The sequence below is a fragment of the Xenopus laevis genome, chromosome 3S (assembly GCF_017654675.1).
Source record: "Xenopus laevis strain J_2021 chromosome 3S, Xenopus_laevis_v10.1, whole genome shotgun sequence".
NCBI classification, from domain to species: Eukaryota; Metazoa; Chordata; class Amphibia; order Anura; family Pipidae; genus Xenopus; species Xenopus laevis.
Genome location: NC_054376.1, coordinates 96048739 through 96069529, shown reverse-complemented (window position 1 = coordinate 96069529; position 20791 = coordinate 96048739). Strand labels below are relative to the sequence as shown.

Genomic DNA, 20791 nt, shown 5'->3' with positions numbered 1-20791 from the left:
CATTCATAGAAGTCAGCAATTTGGTCTGAAATAAAGGAAAAAAGATATAAAAAGTTATATTTTTCTCTAAGTTTCCATGGCAACTGAGAAAAACCTGCTCAATAACAATCTGCACGTTCCCCTGAATAAAATGATACCCCATATGTATAAATAGACATAGATACGCAGCCACCAAACACCCCAAAACAGGCACAATGTCTAATATTGGTTCTGTGAATTTATGTGCAAGTATCCATATTTCATCCTAAACTGTCCCTTACCAATGAAATAACCCCCAAAAACTATAGATTTCTTGAAAATAAACACCTTCAACTATTCAGAGATGCCATTCTTGCTTTACTATGTGGAGAATTGTGGTTGCATTCCATTGTAAAACTCTGTGCTTTGGTCTGAAATAAAGGAAAATACAATGTACAAAGTTAGATTTATCCCCAAGAATTCTCCTAGAGAATTTTGGGGCTACTCTGTGGATCTGTATATGGTTGCTACTACCCCATATTAACCCCAAAACATATTTCACTCACCATTTTGGATTCAGTGGAGCGTCTTTGAGTTTCATCTGTCCTGTGGTGTTACAATACCAATTTGTTTGCTTCTTCCTACACTATTTCAGCAATGACAAAATCTGTACCACATTTGCAGATATATTTACCAACAAAATCCATAGTAAATTTGGCCCATAAATTATGCAAGTGTCCTAAGAAGTTTAGGAATTTAGGTGGCAACAATAAGGATTGGGGCATTAGCAGCGGAGATAAAATTATGCCCAGCAGCAGAAGTTTGTAGAAAGCTGGTGCCCCACTGGTAACAGGTATGGCAAAGTGCTATTAGGGCTGGGACACACTGGGCGATTTGGGGAGATTTAGTCGCCTGGCGACTAATCGCCGCGACTTTTCTCCCCGAATGCCTCCCTTCGCTATGCGCCTGTCTAAAATGAAAAATCGCCTGCGCTAATCACACGCGGCGATTCATTTTCCGAAGTCGCCCGAAGTTGCCTCAGGAAACTTCGGGCGACTTCGGAAAACGAATCGCCACGTGTGATTAGCGCAGGCGATTTTTCATTTTAGCCAGGCGCAGAGCGAGGGGAGGCATTCGGGGAGAAAAGTCGCGGAGATCTCCCCAAATCGCCCAGTGTGTCCCAGCCCTTAGTATTCAGAGAGCACTGCAACTTAGTCTAACCTAAACACTGCTTATATATTCACTTTGTGCTATAAGTACAAAAAAATGGATTATTCCAACCACAATTTATCAGGAAAAATATGCTGAATGCATACACTAAGAACAAATCTAAACGATAGACCATAGTGTTTCGGTCACCCTGTGCTCAAAAACCTTTGCTATTCAAGAAAACTGAAGACATACTACCCACAAATCCAGAGATGCCTAAATCTACAAAAACAAATGCAAATGTTGCCCAGAAATACAGACAAAACTATAGATAACTGCGCTGATAGATGAGCTTTTGAGGTGCCAGTAAAAAAAAAGACTTGTGGCATCAGCATTAGAGATGCACATCATCCCACGTATTCATCACGCACCACAAGTTCTATCGTGCGCCCTCTCGACCAACCAGCACCTCAGTTCGTTATGGCACCAGCGCAATACAAATGCTATCCATAACACTACAACTGGCCTAAAGCACCGTAGCTCAACACAAAAGCTGAATGCATAGACTAATAACAAACCTATATACACACACAACTGTTTTTACTGCTACACAGCACAAAAAAATTGCACACCCTGTGCCAAATCCTACACCATAAATCAAAGATCATTACTATACAGAAAAAAAACTGCCAACTTTTATTTTGTCAAACTTTTTTTTTCATTACCAATATCTATAACCTATTTATAAATGAAGAAGGGACCTGCCAAAATGATCTCAATTGGGGGCTTGAATCTAAAAAACCACTGCACAAAAAACGCTTCACTTGACAGCACAAAAAAAGCTTCACTTTGACAGCACACCTAACCAATTACTGCTAGTGTGTGCACAAAAACCTAGAGCGTGAAATGTTAGATCTCAATGGGGGGCTTGAATCTGAAAAAAACACTGCACAAAACACAAAAAAAACAGTGCATGAATCTGAAAAACCACTGCACAAAACACAAAAAAAAAGTGCATGAATCTGAAAAACCACTGCACAAAAAAAAAGTGCATGAATCTGAAAAACCACTGCACAAAACACAAAAAAAAGTGCATGAATCTGAAAAAACCACTGCACAAAACACAAAAAAAGTGCATGAATCTGAAAAACCACTGCACAAAACACAAAAAAAAAGTGCATGAATCTGAAAAACCACTGCACAAAACACAAAAAAAAAGTGCATCACTTTGCCAGCACACCTAACCACCTAAACAGAGAATGCCAAGCTTACTATACAGATTTACTAAATCCTTTTACCACCAACAAACCCAGAGAGCCCTAACCTACCAACACAACACAGAATTCAAGCCCTCTCGTAGTGTACCACAGTGTGGTACACCTCAAAACAGGGTTCGAAACACAAAGCAGGCTTGCTAGGACACTTGGGACAAAAATACCGCACATCTTTTCTAACACCCCTGGAACGAAAAACCTTACAAGCTCTCTGGGCATATCTTTTATTAGGTGTTGGTGGAATTTGGGCAATGAAATGCTTACCCACCATTCGGGCAACATTGTCATTGCCAGGCACATCTGGAACCTCCTGTACATCTCCAAACAAAAGGGCAGGGAGCAGTTGCAGCAGAAAATTGTAATAGACAATTTGGGGCCTGGTACTGCCGCCTTGTAAACGACATAAGAATTATAGAGGGCCATTTGAATCATGTAAATTGCTGCTTTTTTGTACCAGGCCCTGGTTTTTCTGGTGGCGTCATAGTAAGTTTGAATTTGGTCTGTTTTATCGACGCCACCATATGCTTACTATAATCTTTACAACAGAGTGGCTTTGATTTTGCGGGCCTGCCACGTCTGTGTTGGACAACTACACTCTCATTGTGGATAGTAGTAAGCATAAAAACATTTTTTGTGTCTGCAAATTTTAGGGCCAGGAGCTCATCGGTTCTTAGAGCATGTACTTCTCCACGTTTCAATTTCTTGTCCACCAGTTCCTTAGGCAGTCCTTTGCGGTTTTGCCTAACGGTGCCACAGGCAAGGGTGTCCAAGCAATAAAGGGTCCTAAATAAGAGGATGCTCGTGTAAAAGTTATCCACGTATAAGTGGTAACCTCGGCCCAACAGTGGAGTTATGAGCTCCCAGACAATTTTACCACTGGCAGTCAAATCAAGGGGACAACCGGGGGGGTCCAAATTAGAGTCCTTTCCTTCATAGAACATGAAAAAACTAGTATAGCCCGTGCTGCTTTCGCAGAGTTTGTAAAATTTCATCCCATAGCGAGCCCGCTTACTAGGGATGTATTGGCGAAATCTAAGGCGCCCTTTGAAGAGCAAAAGGGACTCGTCCACACAAATATTTTGGGAGGGGGTGTAGACCTCTGCGAAGCGCTGAGACAGGCTATCTATAAGGGGCCTCAATTTGTAAAGCCTGTCGTGACCGGGCTCATTAGGGGGAACAGCCGCTGCGTTGTCGTTAAAGTGAAGAAACCGCAGTAAAATTTGGTAACGGTTTCTTGGCATAACGGCTGAAAAAAGAGGGATGGAAAGGACTGTAGTGGTATCCCAGTATGAGGCTAAGGTGTTACGTTCTACGAGTCCCATTGCCAATGTGAGTGCCAGGAATCTTTTGATTTCACCGACATTAGTGGGATACCACGCATGGGCTCTTGAATACCCTGGTAAAGGGTGGCTGGCAAGATACTGCTCAGCGTATAAATTTGTAAAATGGACCATGTCCTGTAGGATGGCCTCTGTAATAAATTGATTGAAGAAATCTATGATTTGAAAGTTAGTGGTGTCCACCTTGACGCCCGCGACTGCAGTGAATGGGGGAATTTCTGGGGCATAATTACAGGGAGGCCCCCACACAGGCGCTCCAACTGCTGCATCACCACTACCCTCACCCTCTTCAACCTCCATGGGTGCATCTGGCACACTGCCACCAGCCTCTGACTCGTCAGCAGTAAGTGTGCCGCCACTACTAGCCTCTGCGCTAATAGTGCTGCTATCACCTACCTCTGATTCCTCAGTAGAGGCATCAGATGGGACATACTCAGAATCTGAATCGCTGAATTCCTCTGAGCTGGAGTCCATGCAAAACCTAGCCGCTTCCTCAGCGGTATAAAACCGTTTGGCCATTGTGCCAGAAATATACAGACAATTGCAAAACTATGAATCAATAGGCAGTCAAACAAATGAGAAAGCAAGACAGCTCCTACTTGAAATATGAGAATAATAAAAAGCCAGCAAAATATGACCAAGCACTGCTAATACAAACAAACAGAACAAAAAAAAAAAAAAACACAAGCTAGCAAGATGACCAAAAGTTAACCCCTCCCAATATAAACAACCAGAACAAAAAAAAAAAAACCAAGCCAGCAAGATGACCAAGAATTAACCCCTGCTAATATAAACAACCAGAATAAAAAAAAAACCAAGCCAGCAAGATGACCAAGAATTAACCCCTGCTAATATAAACAACCAGAATAAAAAAAAAAAACCAAGCCAGCAAGATGACCAAGAATTAACCCCTGCTAATATAAACCACCAGAACAAAACAAAAAAACACAAGCCAGCAAATTTCTGGGACAATCAGCTGAATCAAGCAGAATAAGACCACTAAAACTAAGTCACAGCAAAGGGAACGTTTTTTAGGGGCACTAAACAAGCAATAAAGAACAGTGCAAAGAAAACTCTTGAATACAATCACTAAAATGCAATAACACTACCCAAAGCAATAAAACAACAACGATTGCACTGAAATCAGTGGTCAAGGGTCCTAGATGCACTAGTGTCCCTGCAAAGAAAACCTTTTTTGGGGAGCTAAGCAAGTAGTAAAAAATGCAAGGGAAAAACTGAATATAATCAACAAGATGCAGCAAAATTACTGTTATTGGAGTGAAACTGGTGGTCAGAACTATAGATCCACCAGCGTCACTGCAAAGGGAAACTTTTCTAGGGAACTAAATCAGCAGTAAAGGATAATGCAAAGAATAAACTAAAAAAATCACCAAAAGCAATGAAAATTACTGTTATTGGAGTGAAATCAGTGGTCTGGACTATAGATCCACCAGCGTCACTGCAAAGGGAAACTTTTCTAGGGAACTAAATCAGCAGTAAAGGACAATGCAAAGGGGAAACCAGCAGTAAAGACCAATGCAAAGAATAAACTAAAAAATCACCAAAAGCAATGAAAATGAACAGTTATTGGAGTGAAATCAGTGGTCTGGACTATAGATCCACCAGCGTCACTGCAAAGGGAAACTTTTCTAGGGAACTAAATCAGCAGTAAAGGACAATGCAAAGGGGAAACCAGCAGTAAAGACCAATGCAAAGAATAAACTAAAAAAATCACCAAAAGCAATGAAAATGAACAGTTATTGGAGTGAAATCAGTGGTCTGGACTATAGATCCACCAGCGTCACTGCAAAGGGAAACTTTTCTAGGGAACTAAATCAGCAGTAAAGGACAATGCAAAGGGGAAACCAGCAGTAAAGAACAATGCAAAGAATAAACTAATAAAATCACCAAAAGCAATAAAAATTAAGTTTTTGGGGTGAAATCGGTAGTCTGAACTATAGATCCACCAGTATTACGGCAAAGGGAAACCAGTAGTAAAGAACAATGCAAAGGGGAACTAAACCAGCAGTAAAGAACAATGCAAAGGGGAAATAAACCAATAAGAGCAATAAAAAACACAAACCAATGATAAAATGGCAAAAAACAGTAAAAAGCAATCAAATAATTGTAATACAAGATCAGAAATATAGTTTGAACAACAAATAAAGAAAAACTACTAAAGAAAGCAAAGAAAAAAAAGTAAAGAAAAAAAGTATAGAGAAAAAAGTAAGAGTAAGTGTGAGTGTGAGTGTGAGTGTGAGTGTGTGCTTGGCAAAGTTGCCTGTAAGTGTGTTTTAGTGCAAAAGTGTACTAAGGCCAAAGAGAGAAGAAAAAAAAAAAAAAAAAAAAAAAATTTTTTTAGACAGTTATAAACAGAAATAAACAGAAATAAAGGGTGTAGAGAGGTGTAGTTGAGCTCACTCAGTCGAATCCAGGCAATCAAAGCGACCAACTCGGCAGGAAACCAGCAGAATGGCAGCAGGGGGGCTCCAACTGTAGCAGATGCGCAGCAGGAGTGGAAGGGGCGGCGCTTTCCGGGTGTAATTTATGGGGGGAGCAGTGGAGACGTCATCACTGTGCTCCTTGCGTCTCCACTGCTCCTATTGGCTGCCCAAAACCGATCGCTTACCGGATCGGTAAGTATAACCTTATTTGCTCGTTGCCTAGGGGGTTCTGAACGGAACAGAAGCGGTGCGCAGCTTTTAAATGCGCACCGCTTTCTGCAGGGAGGGAAATGCTGCAGAACGTAGAATCTACGTTCTGTGGCATTTCAAGTACCTTTGCCACAGAACGTAGATTCTACGATCTGTGGCATTTAAAAGGTTAAAGGTGATTAATGATTGGAAGCAATATATCCAAAACTAACTAATAACTTCACAATACCAGTTGCAGCTAATAAAACAATGATTTGGCAATTTCCCCAGGCCTTATGACCTAACCATATATGGGCATATGTAATGTATCTGAGGGGTCCCTCCAAATATGGGTTTTGTTTTTATGGGATAGGGTATCTTATTAATAAAACATGGGCAGTTTATGCATAAAATCTCTATTACATATTATGGTTTTGGTGCACATAGTCAATCACTATGTTGGGACTTTCAAGTGGGGAGTTGTAGTTCACCTTCAGTGTTGGTTTAGTCTGTAAATTACCCCCACTGTTTCTTGCCTTTTGTCAGTGCTTGTATTTTTTTATTCTCTTACACAGGATTATCTCACCTAAAGGCCAAACCCTCAAAATTCTCCTATCAGTAGATGGGAGATCACCAGGGAGGGGGATTTTTTACAACTATAGATGAAGCTGACCCCATGGTCTGGCATCCCTTGCAACAGCAGGGTCTGCTTCCTCTATTGTTATGCAGACTTTAAGGCTTACTTTCAGATATTCTATTACTAAATTTAAATGCTCATAGACCTTCAATCTCATTTTCATGTAGAGGCACATTTATCAAGGGTCCAAATTTTCGAAATTATGTGAGTTTTTTAAAACTCTCATAAACTCCCATAATTCTAAATTGGACTAGTCGAAATTTATTAATGAAATCAAATTTTTACAACTCAGACGAATTTAAACGAACCAAAAATTTTAATTAAATTTCGATCAAACTCAATTTATTTTTTCTCTGAAAAAAAAAACTTGAATGTCAGGAAGACTGCAAATATCAACAAATTGATTGCTGGACCTCTCCTATTGACTTAAATAATTTGGCAGGTTTTAGGTGGTGAATAGTTGAATATGAATTCCAGAGTATGACAAGGAATGAGTGTGAAGGGCCAGAATATGACAAGGAATGAGTGAGAAGGGCCAGAGTATGACAAATCTCAAAAATCTAATTAGATTTTTTTTTAAAAAATTGAATCAAGTTTGGATAACTCCCTAGTAGGGATGGGCGAATTTGACCTGTTTCGTTTTGCCAAAAATTCGCCACCGGCAAAATGTTGCCGACTACCATTAAAGTCTATGGGCGTCAAAAAATTTTTGTCGCGCAACGAATTTTTTCTGACGCACAACGCCATACAAGTCTATGGGCGTCATTTCTGCAGCAAACAGAACAAAACAGCACAAGTCAAGTCAAGACTGCACTGGGTCTGTGAATACAAATCTCTACACAGTCGCCAGCTGCTTTACAGGGAAACAAACAAAGCTGCTTGTCGTAAGGGAAGTACCCCCCCCTGCCATTTGAAAGTATGATTGTTTCCCTGCAGAGCAGTTAGGGACTGTCTGCAGCTGTCAGATCAAGTAAAACGAAGGGGGCGTTTCACTGCATACAGTCAGGTTTATTATAAAAAGTGTATTGGAGATAGATTTATTTTTCATTAAAGAAGGTAAAAATTAGATTTTATTTTTTCACCTTTACATCCCCTTTAAGTCTACTATAAAATCATGTAAGCATTAAATAAACTTAACAGGCATATTTTTTTCCAATAAGGATTAATTATAGATGGGATCAAGTACCAGCTACTGTTTTATTATTACAGAGTAAAAAGGAAATCACTTTTAAAAATTTGGTTCCTTTAGATAAAATGGGGTCTACGAGAGATGGCCCTTCCGTGGAGCTTTTTGTATAATGGGTTTCCATATAATGGATATTTTGTTCATTGATTAAAATGTTTTTCTTTCATTTGAAAACATAGATTAATCATTTTAACACATTAGCACATTTCGGATAACATTTTAAATGTTTCAAGCCAATCATTGTCCATGAAAAAATTTAAAATAATAATTGTGTTATTCAGTACAACCAGCTGTTAAACAAAATGCTCCTGTGTCCTTAAATTAAAACCAAGAATATAATCATGAGAAGATCTAGACAAGCATTGTGCAAGTAGCAACCTTTTTTTCTTATTTTAATATCATGAGGGTCTTTCATTTCATTTTAGTGTGTCTGAAGTGGCAGAATGACAACAACTAAATTCTTTCCATATTCCCTTATGTGCAGAATCTGTCAGACCGCACTCCCAGTAAGTGACATATGGCATTTCAAGAAACAACTCAAGCTGGCTACAAGTATGCAATTGAGGGGAAAAGGAAACTTTTGTTTATTTCATATTCCAGAAGGCCGGCAAATTAATAAAGCAAAATTATGTTTGTTTTTTTGTATATTATTCTCTAGGAGACATTCCGGTTTGACTTCCTTTTGTTGTGGTTACAATGCTGTAATTATAGGCCCTATGGAATATAAATGTTATACATTGTCAGATACTTTTGCTTCCTTTTAAAGAATCACTGTCCCAATCTTTGTGCCAAGATAACTAAGTCTGCCTTATTATTTAGTATGCATAATATTTTCATCTTCATTATCCTGAATCATTCATGCTCATATTTGAATCTTCTGCAACACAGAAGCATCTTAAATAGAAAAAATAATAAAATAACGTGTAATGTTTTCAGCACTAGCTGAATGAACAGGGCTTGTGGTGAACAGTTTTTGCCTACTATTTTAATTAAAAAATATATATCTTTGTCTATCTTTGTTATTTCTGGCACTAAACACAAATATCAAGCCAGTCTCACTTAAGTACTTCCTGTCACTTCTGGTCCCAAAAAACTTTAATGGAGCTGATAAAACTACCAGTCCACTGAGAAGCCCCTGGTAATAAGCTGATCAACGGCTGCTGCCTAGAGAAGGGACAGGTTTGTTTGTTTGTTTAAACTTCGATAGGGAGCTCTGAACTCTGAATGGGGAGGTACAGTAAACGTAGCCCAACTTTCAAATTAGTGCTTTATAATGTCAATAGGATTTTTTTTAAATCAAAACAATAGGCAGAATGTCATTTCAACACAAGTCCTATTTAATGTGCTAATTTTTAAGCAAAGGTGTTGAGGTATATACTGATTCTTTAATATGTTATGAAGTATAGTGAGAGATTTACACCTGGATTTAATATTTAAATTATTTGCTGCGTTGATAGAACATCAATGTTACTGCATAAAAGTAGTTTGAGTTGATTTTTTAAACGATCAAAGATCCAAACTGCCCCTGTAATCATAAATGGAATAAGGTGGGTAAGAAAGAGCCATAAGGAATGGAATTAATTCAATTCAGCTTCAACCCAGTTGCTGCTGGACTTCCATATATTTCCTGCATATAAGCAGGGGTTAAACCATAATTGGAGGTGTAGTCCAGCAACCATAAAGATGGATTCTTAAAGAAACACTACACAATATCTTTTTTTAAGTCCTCTAGGAAAAGGGGCCCATGGGAAATTCTGCCTAATCAGTATAGAATGTAAACACACACACTACAGCACTATACCACTCTTCTATATAATCCTCTTGCATGTGTAATGAAGTAGGAAATGCCTTGAAACCTTGTCGGGCACAAATGGCAACATTTTAGGTGGTTGGACATGGAACTGTTAGACTGTTGTTTTCATACCATAGACGTTTTCGCTTGATAGAAATCAGCAGGAATGCAATAAATTGAAAAAAGTGGTGTTCTTTAAATACTCATAAGAAAATTACAAAAAGTATGTTTGTTTTAAATTAAAAATCTTTCTAATCAAATCACCTTAGCAGCAAGCTCATTTTATTTGTTCCCCTAGTTGTTCCCATCTTAAATAAACTTTAGAGCTTTGTTAATTCATCTTGTGTCTTAAATAAACAGGTTGCAGGTTGTTAATTGCCTCATCCCCACTGTCAACAAATCCTATGTGGTTTATGTCCCAACACTTCTCATAGTGATTACATCTTTGTGCTCTTCTGTTTAAACATTACTTTAATTGTAACTGTACCGTGTCCTTTTATTGCTTCCTCCACTGCATCACATGCGGTACCTGAAAATATAAAGCCATAGCCAATTTTAAGTTAAACTTTAAATTACCTGCAATATTTCTTATTTATGGAAAAGGATTGGTCATTCTTGGACTAAATCTGCTTTGCAGAGAATTGATTTGTGTGCACATTTTTAAAATGATAAACAAGTTGCAAATTACTTATGATAGCTAGTCACTTACTGTAAGCCAAAGTGTGTTATTCAAAATAAATGTAGTAGTAATAATAATAATAAATGTAGTAAAGTAAATTGTAGTCATTTTTGCAGTGTGTGTGTGTGTGTGTGTGTGTGTGTGTGTGATCCAAAAACCCGTTATGTAGAAAGCTCAGAATCACAGGAAGGCTATTTCCCACAGACTCCATTTTAATCAAATAAATCACATCTATAATTATCCTTCATTGGAGGCAAAGCAATCCAGCTGGGTTTATTTAATGTTTAAATTATTTATTAGTATGGTGATCCAAATTATGGAAAGATTCCTTATCCATAAAACCCCCTGAAGTTGGAAGCAAGTGAAAGGTTAAATCAGGAGTAGTGATGGGCGAATTTATTCGGCAGGGGTGAATTTGCCGCAAATTTGCGCGATTTGCCACCGGCGAATAAATTTGCGAAACAGCCGCAAAAGTTTTCTGGCGAAAATTCAACGGCGTCAAAATAAATGGACCTCAGCGTCCGTTTTTTGGACACCGGTGCATTTTCACCAAAAAAACGGATGCTGGCGTCAAAAAACGGACGCCAGCGTCAAAAACGAGCCGCCGGCGCCGTTTCACAAATTTTTTGCCATTTCGCGAATCGGCGCAAATTCGCCCATCACTAATCAGGAGAAACATCTGATATACAGTAGAACAATATAAAGTATAAGTATATATGGCAGTTTACCAGCATCCAGCAGCATTTAGAAGAAATATGAAAGCTATTAGATATGAACACCTAGAAGTTGCCTACGTAGAAGGAAAGTCAGAAAGTTAATATTTAAAGGAGAAAGGGTTTTAGAAATGCCAAAAGAATACAAAAAATATAGGAGTACAAGGTGATCAATTGTGTAAACCGCAACTCCCCTTCTTTGCATTTTGTATTGTAGCAGAGTTACCTGTATTCTGCCGGATGTCTAGCAGTTATGCTGTAGGCCAAGCTTCCATGTGGTTTTAGCACCCCACACCCATCCCTTTAAATGGTGGTCCTATGCCTTTAAAAATAGGTATTGGTTTGGGCAGTCTCTCTCTCTCTCTTAAAAGCTGCAAGCAGGGGGTAAATCTAAAAAGGTGTATAAGGAATAATGATTTTTAATGCACATTTGTTAACTAGCATCTGAATCTCACTTGAGCATGATATCAGAAAACAGGGGCTTTTCTCCATATAGATCATTGTTTTTCAGAGCAGCAATGATAGTTTGGTAAACAATTCCTAATCTTGTCATAGTTATCAAGTTTTTTCAAATTATTATCCTCCCATTAACTTGTGTTGCATTACTTTTAACCCACGGATTGTTATTTTTGGGGGACCAATGACCCAGCTCTGGGCTCCACTGATTGCTGCCTATAGAACAAAACTATAATTAAACACTCAAAACTATTGAACAAAATCTGACAAGCAGACACATTGATCTGCTTTGCTAATACTGTCAATTTTTAAACACTTTCCTGACTGTCATAAATCTGTTGTCTACATCATTTAAAGATGCAATCACTGGTTCTGTTTTGTCCTGAGGGGAGCCAGGGAATGTGCTCTTAATGCTCTCTGTAACAGATTTAAAAACAAAACTCAAGCCCTTTATGTTTTCTTTTTTTTGGTATCAGTACAGAGGGTTTATTACTTCTGGCAAAGCATTCTGATGGTTTCATTTTAATCAATTCTTCCAAATTGTAATCCATCATATGGAAGCAAGTGGAAAAACAACATACAATACATGAATAAATCCCATCTTATTAAGTCATAGACTAGAGTTAAGTGACCATTCTAGTTGTCACTGGTAGAGGAGCATGGAAACAACCTGTAATAACCGTTAAAAATTAGCATTTCCCAACCCATATAACTTGGAAGAAGATTCATGAACGATTCTCTGTCAAATCTAAATATTAACTGGGTTTGCTTCCCTTTAACTTCAGCTGTTCAAAAATGACATACACTCATTATATTTTGAAAGACGGGTCTATTTTTTTATTAGTGACGACGATGCTAATATCGATAAACATACTACTAACAAAGAACCCATGTTTTTGAAACACCAAGATAAAGAAGAAATGCATTATGTTAAAGAGAAAGTGTTTTTGAAACATAAAGAGAAAAGCAACATCAAATATGGAAACATCTTCAAAAGATTACACATGAAAAGGTATATGTATCAGAGAAAGATTAATACTCTTCATAACTAGATCTGAAATTGCATCTTTACTGGGGCCCACATTTTAGCACTGCTATTTTCAAAGGCTCTGTAGACAGTAAAAGGTTTTATAAAGTTTGATTTGTCAGTTAAAGTTTAAGTTGCTATTTGCTACACTACACTCAGAAACATACATTGAATTTCATTAATATCTACCTAAGTTCAACATAAGTTCAATATGTAGGGCTTGTGTTTGCACTGCGCCTATTTTTTACATTTTTTTATTTGAAATACTTTTTCTTTCTAAATTCTTCCTCTGTTGAGTGCAGAACATCATTTTATATATGAGTATGTAAATCGGCCTTATATGTGAATTTAGGGCACTGACATCAATTCAAAACAAAATAATGTAATATCAATTGATGTTTGTAAGTTTTTGAATACATATATCTTGGGTTTTGTTGAACATGGGTGTATGTTTTCACTTTAAATTTAAACCACCTACAAACCAGAAGTTATATTGCTCATAGTTTTTTCTATGCAAGGAAGCGGTGACATGATTGTTATTGTGTAGGGCTTGGAGTGCCAGCTCAGATGCAGTCGAAATTGTGCACAAATAACAGGAAACGTAAATATTCAAAGCATTCCAATGCCAATGGACATTGTCTGTTAATAGTTCTACTCTGTCTGAAAATATGTTCACAGTTCTGCTCTGGACTTGCCTTTTAAAATTTGCCCGGCTGGACTTCGACCATAAACTTAATCATAAAGCGTTACCTTGCTTGGACTTTTGTCAGTCTGCTTTATCCAGTATCTGTTCCTTGTACCTACATTGTCTGCCTTGTTTAAACTGTCCGAGTAAATGATATGCCTGTTTCCAGTATCTGTCTGTGCTCCATCATTTACATACCATAATATACAACTGTCCAGAATACTACAATGCCTGCACATTCAAGGGGCAAATCTGTATTGCTCTGTATATTTATATACTGTAGCCCCTAGCTCAAGGAACATTTTACTTGAAACCTTATGGAAGAAAGTCCTGGCCTTGGGAGATGAAGGAAAAAAAATGTTGAGGTTCTAAGTGATCACATGACTAAAGACTTCACCTCCACCTTATATGAGCAGGATGCAAGATTCTGTTGCAATTAAATGTATTGTTTATCTGTAATGGAAAATATATTAAAGGAACAGTTCAGTGTGAAAATAAAAACTGTGTAAATAGATAGGATGTGCAAAATAAAAAATGTTTCTAATATAGTTAGACAAAAATGTAATGTATAAAGGCTGGAGTGACTGGATGTGTAACATAATAGCCAGAACACTACTTCCTGATTTTCAGTTCTAGAACTCAGAGCTAGTCAGTGACTTGAAGGGGGGCCACATGGTACATATCTGTTCAGTGAGTTTGCAATTGATCCTCAGATATTCAGCAACAGATATGACCCATGTGCCCCCCCCTCAAGTCTCTGATTGGTTACTGCCTGGTAACCAATCAGTGTAAACCAAGAGCGCTGCAAAGCAGGAAGTAGTGTTCTGGCTATTGTGTTAGAAATCCAGTCACTCCAGCCTTTATACATTACATTTTTGGCTAACTAACTATATTAGAAACATTTTTTTATTTTGCACAGCCTATCTATTTACCCAGTTTTTATTTTTACACTGAACTATTCATTTAAAGCTTCCTTTTGCACTTGTCCTTTTACACTTCTCTTTCATGTTCCCTTTGTTGCAATCTCAAATGTTCAATCCTCTCCCTTACATGAAACCTCTTTCCGCTCTTATTTTCCATAGATTAAGAATGCCATTCAGTTAATGGGGTTAATAAGAATTGCTATATTATCTATCTGTTAGATCTTTCCGTCTTATCATCAGATTTCTCCTTTCTGCACTGTTTTGTCTTTTTACTACATAAACACAACTTTTAAGTACCAGAAAGCCATTATCTTCCAAGCTTATAAATTAAAACCTTTCCCTGTATTGTCAGATAAGCTGAAGTTTGCTTGTTACATTTCTTCCAGTTTGATTAATCCCACTGCCAGCTATTCACATTTGTTGTCAGCAGTTAACAAAGGTTCGAGCAAGAGTGGTTCAGTAAGCTTATTTACCTCAGAATGCCCTGTTACCTTTGATTAAATCCCATGTGGATTTATAACTATCACTACACAATGCTTTGTGACCTTTAAGGCACATCTGATAAAATCAGAGGTCATGGATTGCTGAAGTTCTTGTTCTTGCTAACAATGATACAACTACGATTTTATGTATGGGTGTGTTGCTTTGTGTGTTTTTGCTCTTTCTTGCTGTTTAAAAGTTGGCTGAATATTAACATGAACTAAATTAATGATTTAAATTTGCAGGAGAAAGAAGAGGGTTTATGGTGCTCCACTGGGAAAAAGTGCTTTTGTCTTTGTTGATGACCTAAACATGCCTGCCAAGGAGAAAGATGGTGCCCAGCCTCCCATTGAACTGCTGAGGCAATGGATTGACCACGGCTACTGGTTTGACAGGTGCAATAAATATTAATTAGTGTGCTTGGCTACAGAGGAGTAATGATATACACTGTTTCTCTGAAGCGTTAAATTGTTGTATTAGTCTTTATCATTCTTCATCTGCTCAGATACAACAGCAAAACATAGTAAGTTACAATACAGCAATAGATATTCACCATTTGGACTGAAATACTGCATTTTTTGCACTCAAGACATCTAAGTTTAAATATTTATTTTCCCAAATAAGCTTGGAAGCACTAGGAAGACTAAATTTTTACATATAATTTTGCAGGTATTCTTACACGGTGATGGGTTTAAAAACACATTTTTACATAAAGTCAATTTTTTTTTTGGGTGTGGCCAGTTGTTACACATAGGGGCAAATTCACTAACCTCTGAAAATTCGCCAGCGACGGTTTCGCTCACAGCAGAATACTTCGCAATGCGTAGTTTGCCAGGTCAACACTAATTCACTAAAATCCGAAGTTGCGTCCAGGGCGCCGAATGCTGGTGAAGTTGTGCTAGCATTACTGCACCAAGCGAAGTAGCGTTGCCTTATTGTCATACGGTGGGAAGTTAAAGTTGAATGGACGTATATGTTGTAAAAAATACATTATACTACACAAGCCTGGGAAACCTTAATAAAATAAAGTTGTTAAAATGCCCTACACATGAGCCCAGTGTATAGTTTATGTGCCATATGTTAGGAAATGTAGGGGGAAAGCCGGTTACCCCAAAAAAATGTTATGCTTTTTTGCAGCCTATCACCCTGAAAAAAGGAAAAAGACGCTAGCATTTTTTGGGACTTAGAAAAATTTTTAACAATTTTTTTAGGAACTCCTATCTACTCTATTGCACTTCGCCTGGTCTGAGGCAACGTTCAGTAAAATCCCCATCTTAGTGAATTTGCATAGTTATGTCCATTCGCCAGAGCGCAAATTCAACTGGTGTTAGGGAGCGAAGTACCGATAGAGTCTATCTCCTTCACTAGCGAAGTTACGCCAACGACCATTCGTAAAATGGTGAAGATCCGAAATGATGTTAGTCACTTTGCCCTTTAGTAAATTTGCCCCATAGTATTTCTGTAATAGTAAATCACAGGAGGTTGAAATTAAAGATGTGAAGCATTTATTCCGTTCCATTATGTAGGCAGCATAAGCATCAACTTTACCTGCAAATTAAGCATGTGGCATCGTTAATAAAAAATTTTTTATCTTAACATCCTCCATATCAGATGTTCTCCACCAAAATCCTGCTCAAATATATAATACAGAATATTCGGTTCAAATTAAATAAGGTGCTTGAGTAAAAAACAGAAAAAAAACAGTTGTGCATACTTTGTTACTTTTTTTTCCAAGATCACTGGGGTTTTTTCTTGACCAAGAAAATTTGTAAATTGGCCTCCCTGTATCTAGTGTACTACAATACTACATTCCATCGCCAGTGGTGGATTCTTAAAACAACAAAATAAGACTTTCCATCTTTCCGGGGCAATGAACAATTTAATACTCTAATGAGAATCCTGCCTGCTATATTTTCCCATCCTGGCTGCTTAATTTGACTAAATGTTAGCATTAAGAGTTATAAGCACATTTATCAAAGGTCGATTTTCTAATTTGTGTGATTTTTTTAACTCTAATAAATTCAAATATTCTCGAAATATAAATCAAATATCTAAAACTTGAATGAATATTACCAACTTAAAAACTCGAATCGAATTTGACTAAACTCGAATCGACTCGAATGTCAGGAAGGCTAGTAACATCTTCAAATTGGTCACTGGACCTCTCCCATTGACTTATACATGAACTCGGCAGGTTTCAAATTTGAATTTTTAAAGGGGCAAGGTTTTGTAAATCTCAAAATTCAAATTTGAATTAGAATTTAAATTCAAATCGAGTTTGGATTATTCACAATTCGAATTTAAGAGTTTTAACCATAAAAAATATCAAAAATTTTAATTTTCAAGTCAACCCTTAATAAAGCTGCCCCTTAGAGTTATATTCACTTTAGTTGAGGGTAAAAATCTCAAAGGATGCAGTTCCCATGCTGTTTCTTATCTTCAAATCTGTGGAACCTATGGTATATTCCAACCCCTGATGCAGCCAACTGAAAACTTTTCTTGCTTTTGCTTTACTGGCACTAACTCACACCAATGACATGATTAGACTACAGCAATTAGCATTACATAGACATCATTCTTTCTACCTGTCAATCAGATATTACAACTTTATGGATGGTGGTGGTCTAACAAACAGCAGTTTGCAGTGTACTGCCCTTGCTGAATGCCAATTATTCAGCAAGCTTTGCATAACAACTCTCAGACCACAAAGTGATGTTGAAAGTGTTTACTTGTACAAATAGTGTGAAACAGTAAATACCAATACAGGAAGAAAATACAAATCAGCATTTGAAGAAATGACAGCTGTATTATGAACATGGCTAGTTACTAGAAGCAGCATCTCACTAGCTGGATGTGCAATAAACCCTTATAACCTAACAAAGAATAATAACATTCCCTAGACAAGCATATTTATCAAGGGTCGAATTTCAAATTGAAAATTCAAATTCAAATAGACCAACCGAAATTAAGTCGAAGTTTTTTTTTGGTCAAATAGGTCAGTTTTCGATCGAATAGGTCCGTATTTGGCCAAATTTGAATCGTACGAATCGAAGAAATAGCACATGCGATCGAATTCGATTCAAAGTTTTTCGAAGTCCACCAATTGACTCCAAATAGGTTCTAGGAGGTCCCCGCAGAGACTAAAACAGCAATTTGGCAGGTTTTAGATGGCGAATGGTCAAAGTCGAATTTTTAAAGAGACAGTACATGATAAATTTCGATATTCAAATTGTTTTCAAATTCTAATAGAATTTGGACTATTCCCTAGTTGAAGTACACAAAAAAATAACTCGAAATTCGAATTTTTTTCATTTGAAAATTCACCTCGACCTTAAATATGCCCCCGAGTGACAAAAAACAAAAAACAAAGCAACAAAATTAAAACCAGAAAGTTACATTACTTATTTTTGCTTACAAAGAGAATACATTGTGTCTTATTAGTACTGTGGGTATCTTTTTTGCACCTATATGTCATATAATGTGTACTTATTTTAATTTTGAGATAACAATATGTCATATTAGTTATTCATCCCATTTGGAAATCTTGTGCCCAGAATGATTATTCATATAGAAATAACAGGATGTGTCATATTTGTTATTCATCCCCTTTGGGAATATTGTGCCCAGAATGAATATCCACTTGGTTTCCTGCTATAAGATTTTAAGTCCCCACCTCTTTTTTTCATGAAAACCGTTTCAATGCCTTGCATTGAAAAATAATTTAGGCTACCTGAGACACATTTAGAGAAATGTCTGGCTATTACTGTGCTCTCTCCTTGAGGCACCTACTAGTTTGCCCACAAAATGCATAGCAGAGCATACCAAAGCTTTGAACATATGAAATATTCTACTTTACTCATTTAATGGTATTTTGTGCAGACTTTAGTAAATACATACCAGGGCATCCTTTCATAAGCCATGCAAATGTATAATTAAATGCATCTATTAATTGTTTACACCTGAAATATGAACAAAACAACTGCACATTAGTAGGAAAAGTGGCATTCTTTAGTGTTGATACTTGCTGAATCCTTAATTAAAATTGCTTACTGCTGCGCCTAGGAGACTTTCCTCAGACATTTTGTTATCGGATATTTCTATAACACTTACCCATGTGTTGAAAAATGTGTTGTGCACTATGCATACATTGCAGAGTAATAAAATAACAGTGTGCGCAAATGGGATTTCTTGTAATAAGGTAAATAATATAATCATTACAGTTCTTACAAGGTAAATGTTGTATTTTTTATCAATTCAGTTCCCATTTAACACTTACCGTGATGAGATTTTAATAACTTGCCTTATCTTAGAATGTCTGATCATTTTTTTGTCAGTGCCTTAGCAGAATATTATTTAAGCCAGTTCTCCGGTGACAACAAAATGTGTGTCTTTAGGCTATCCAAACACCAGAAGATTAAATTAAAACTAATACATATTAACTGCATAATATAACTATATAACTGCATACATATTTTAATAGTATTTTCATTTGCTTTGCATTAATTACTAATATGTCTTTACTAGTGATGGGCAAATTTATTCGCCTGGTGCGAATTCGAAAATTTGCTGGCGTCTGTCGCCGTCGACAATTCTAGGTGCCCATTGACTTTAATGGACGTTTTGCGAATTGCGCAGGAAATTTTGTTAATTTTTTTGCGAAATGGGAGAAAATCACCCATCACTAGTCTTTACTATTCGATACCAAAAAATCCATAACATTACAATACTCCATTGTAGTACAGTGTTGTATCTGTAGAAAGTCTCTAGTCCTTTTAAGAATGTTTAACCTCTTTTTAGCATTTCTTCCCCATTTATTCATCTTCTACATTGAATAACTTATAATGTATACAGTATATGTGTTTATACTTGGATTACATATCATCACTTGTATTTGCTGCTAAATTATACCATTTGTAGAAGACTTATTGAAGTGGACATTATACCAAGGCATTGTATTGTACAGCATTTTTGAAAGGTTATAATTGTAAGTTATTTTACATGGCCAGGTGTAAAGACAGAGAATTGAGATGGTTAGTCCATTGGTAAAGTAAATATTTTGGCCAGTGGATGGGATAATGCTATATTAGGTAAAGTAAGATAGTGAAGTTTAATTCAGAACAGGATCTCAGACTGGTACACTTACATATATAATAATACAGTAGCTGCAAGATATATCCATAAATTTAACCCAAGAAAAAAAGAGTAAGGGTAAAAATAACCCATTCTGGCTCCAAAAGGGCAATGGGACATATCTCCGGGATATCACTGTAATAATGGTATTAGTAGCAGTAGCGTTGTATTTTGTCACTTGATAAAAATACATCAACTTTTGTTTAATCATCGACCTGCGGCCATAGAAAAGTGAACACTTTAAAAAAAGGGATACAGTCAGAGTAACCCTTAATAGATGAATACAAGAATTTGGGGAATAAAAGGTGGTAACACTGGTGATTTGCGAGCTTTTTTTTTTTTTTTTGCAAAAGATGCATCCGATTGGTACTTTCTACCAGTGTTCACGGAGACCCTTCAAATTATTGGCTGTATATATCTACAGGTTTCCAGTAGTTGTCAAGGCTTATGCCTTATGGCAGAGATCCTCGCCAATCATGTTGCTCTTAGTGCCCTCAAAGCAGGAGCTTATTTTTGAATTCCAGGCTTTAAGGCAAACGTTGGCTGCATAAAAACAGGTGTACTGCCAAATGTAATCTTTTGTAGGCTGCCAGTTCACAAAGTGCCCTAAAAATAGCTAACCAAAGCCCTTATTTATCTCCAGGGTCATTTTATGCTTGTGTTGCTTTTTCCATTTAAATGTGGCTCACAGGTAAAAAAGATTGGGGACTCCTGCCTTATGGTATTGCT

General features: G+C 37.1%; 1 pseudogene; it reads left to right on the top strand.

Moving 5' to 3' along the window:
• The window catches only part of LOC108712383, a 613424-nt pseudogene that overhangs the window by 352701 nt on the left and 239932 nt on the right, over positions 1–20791 (top strand).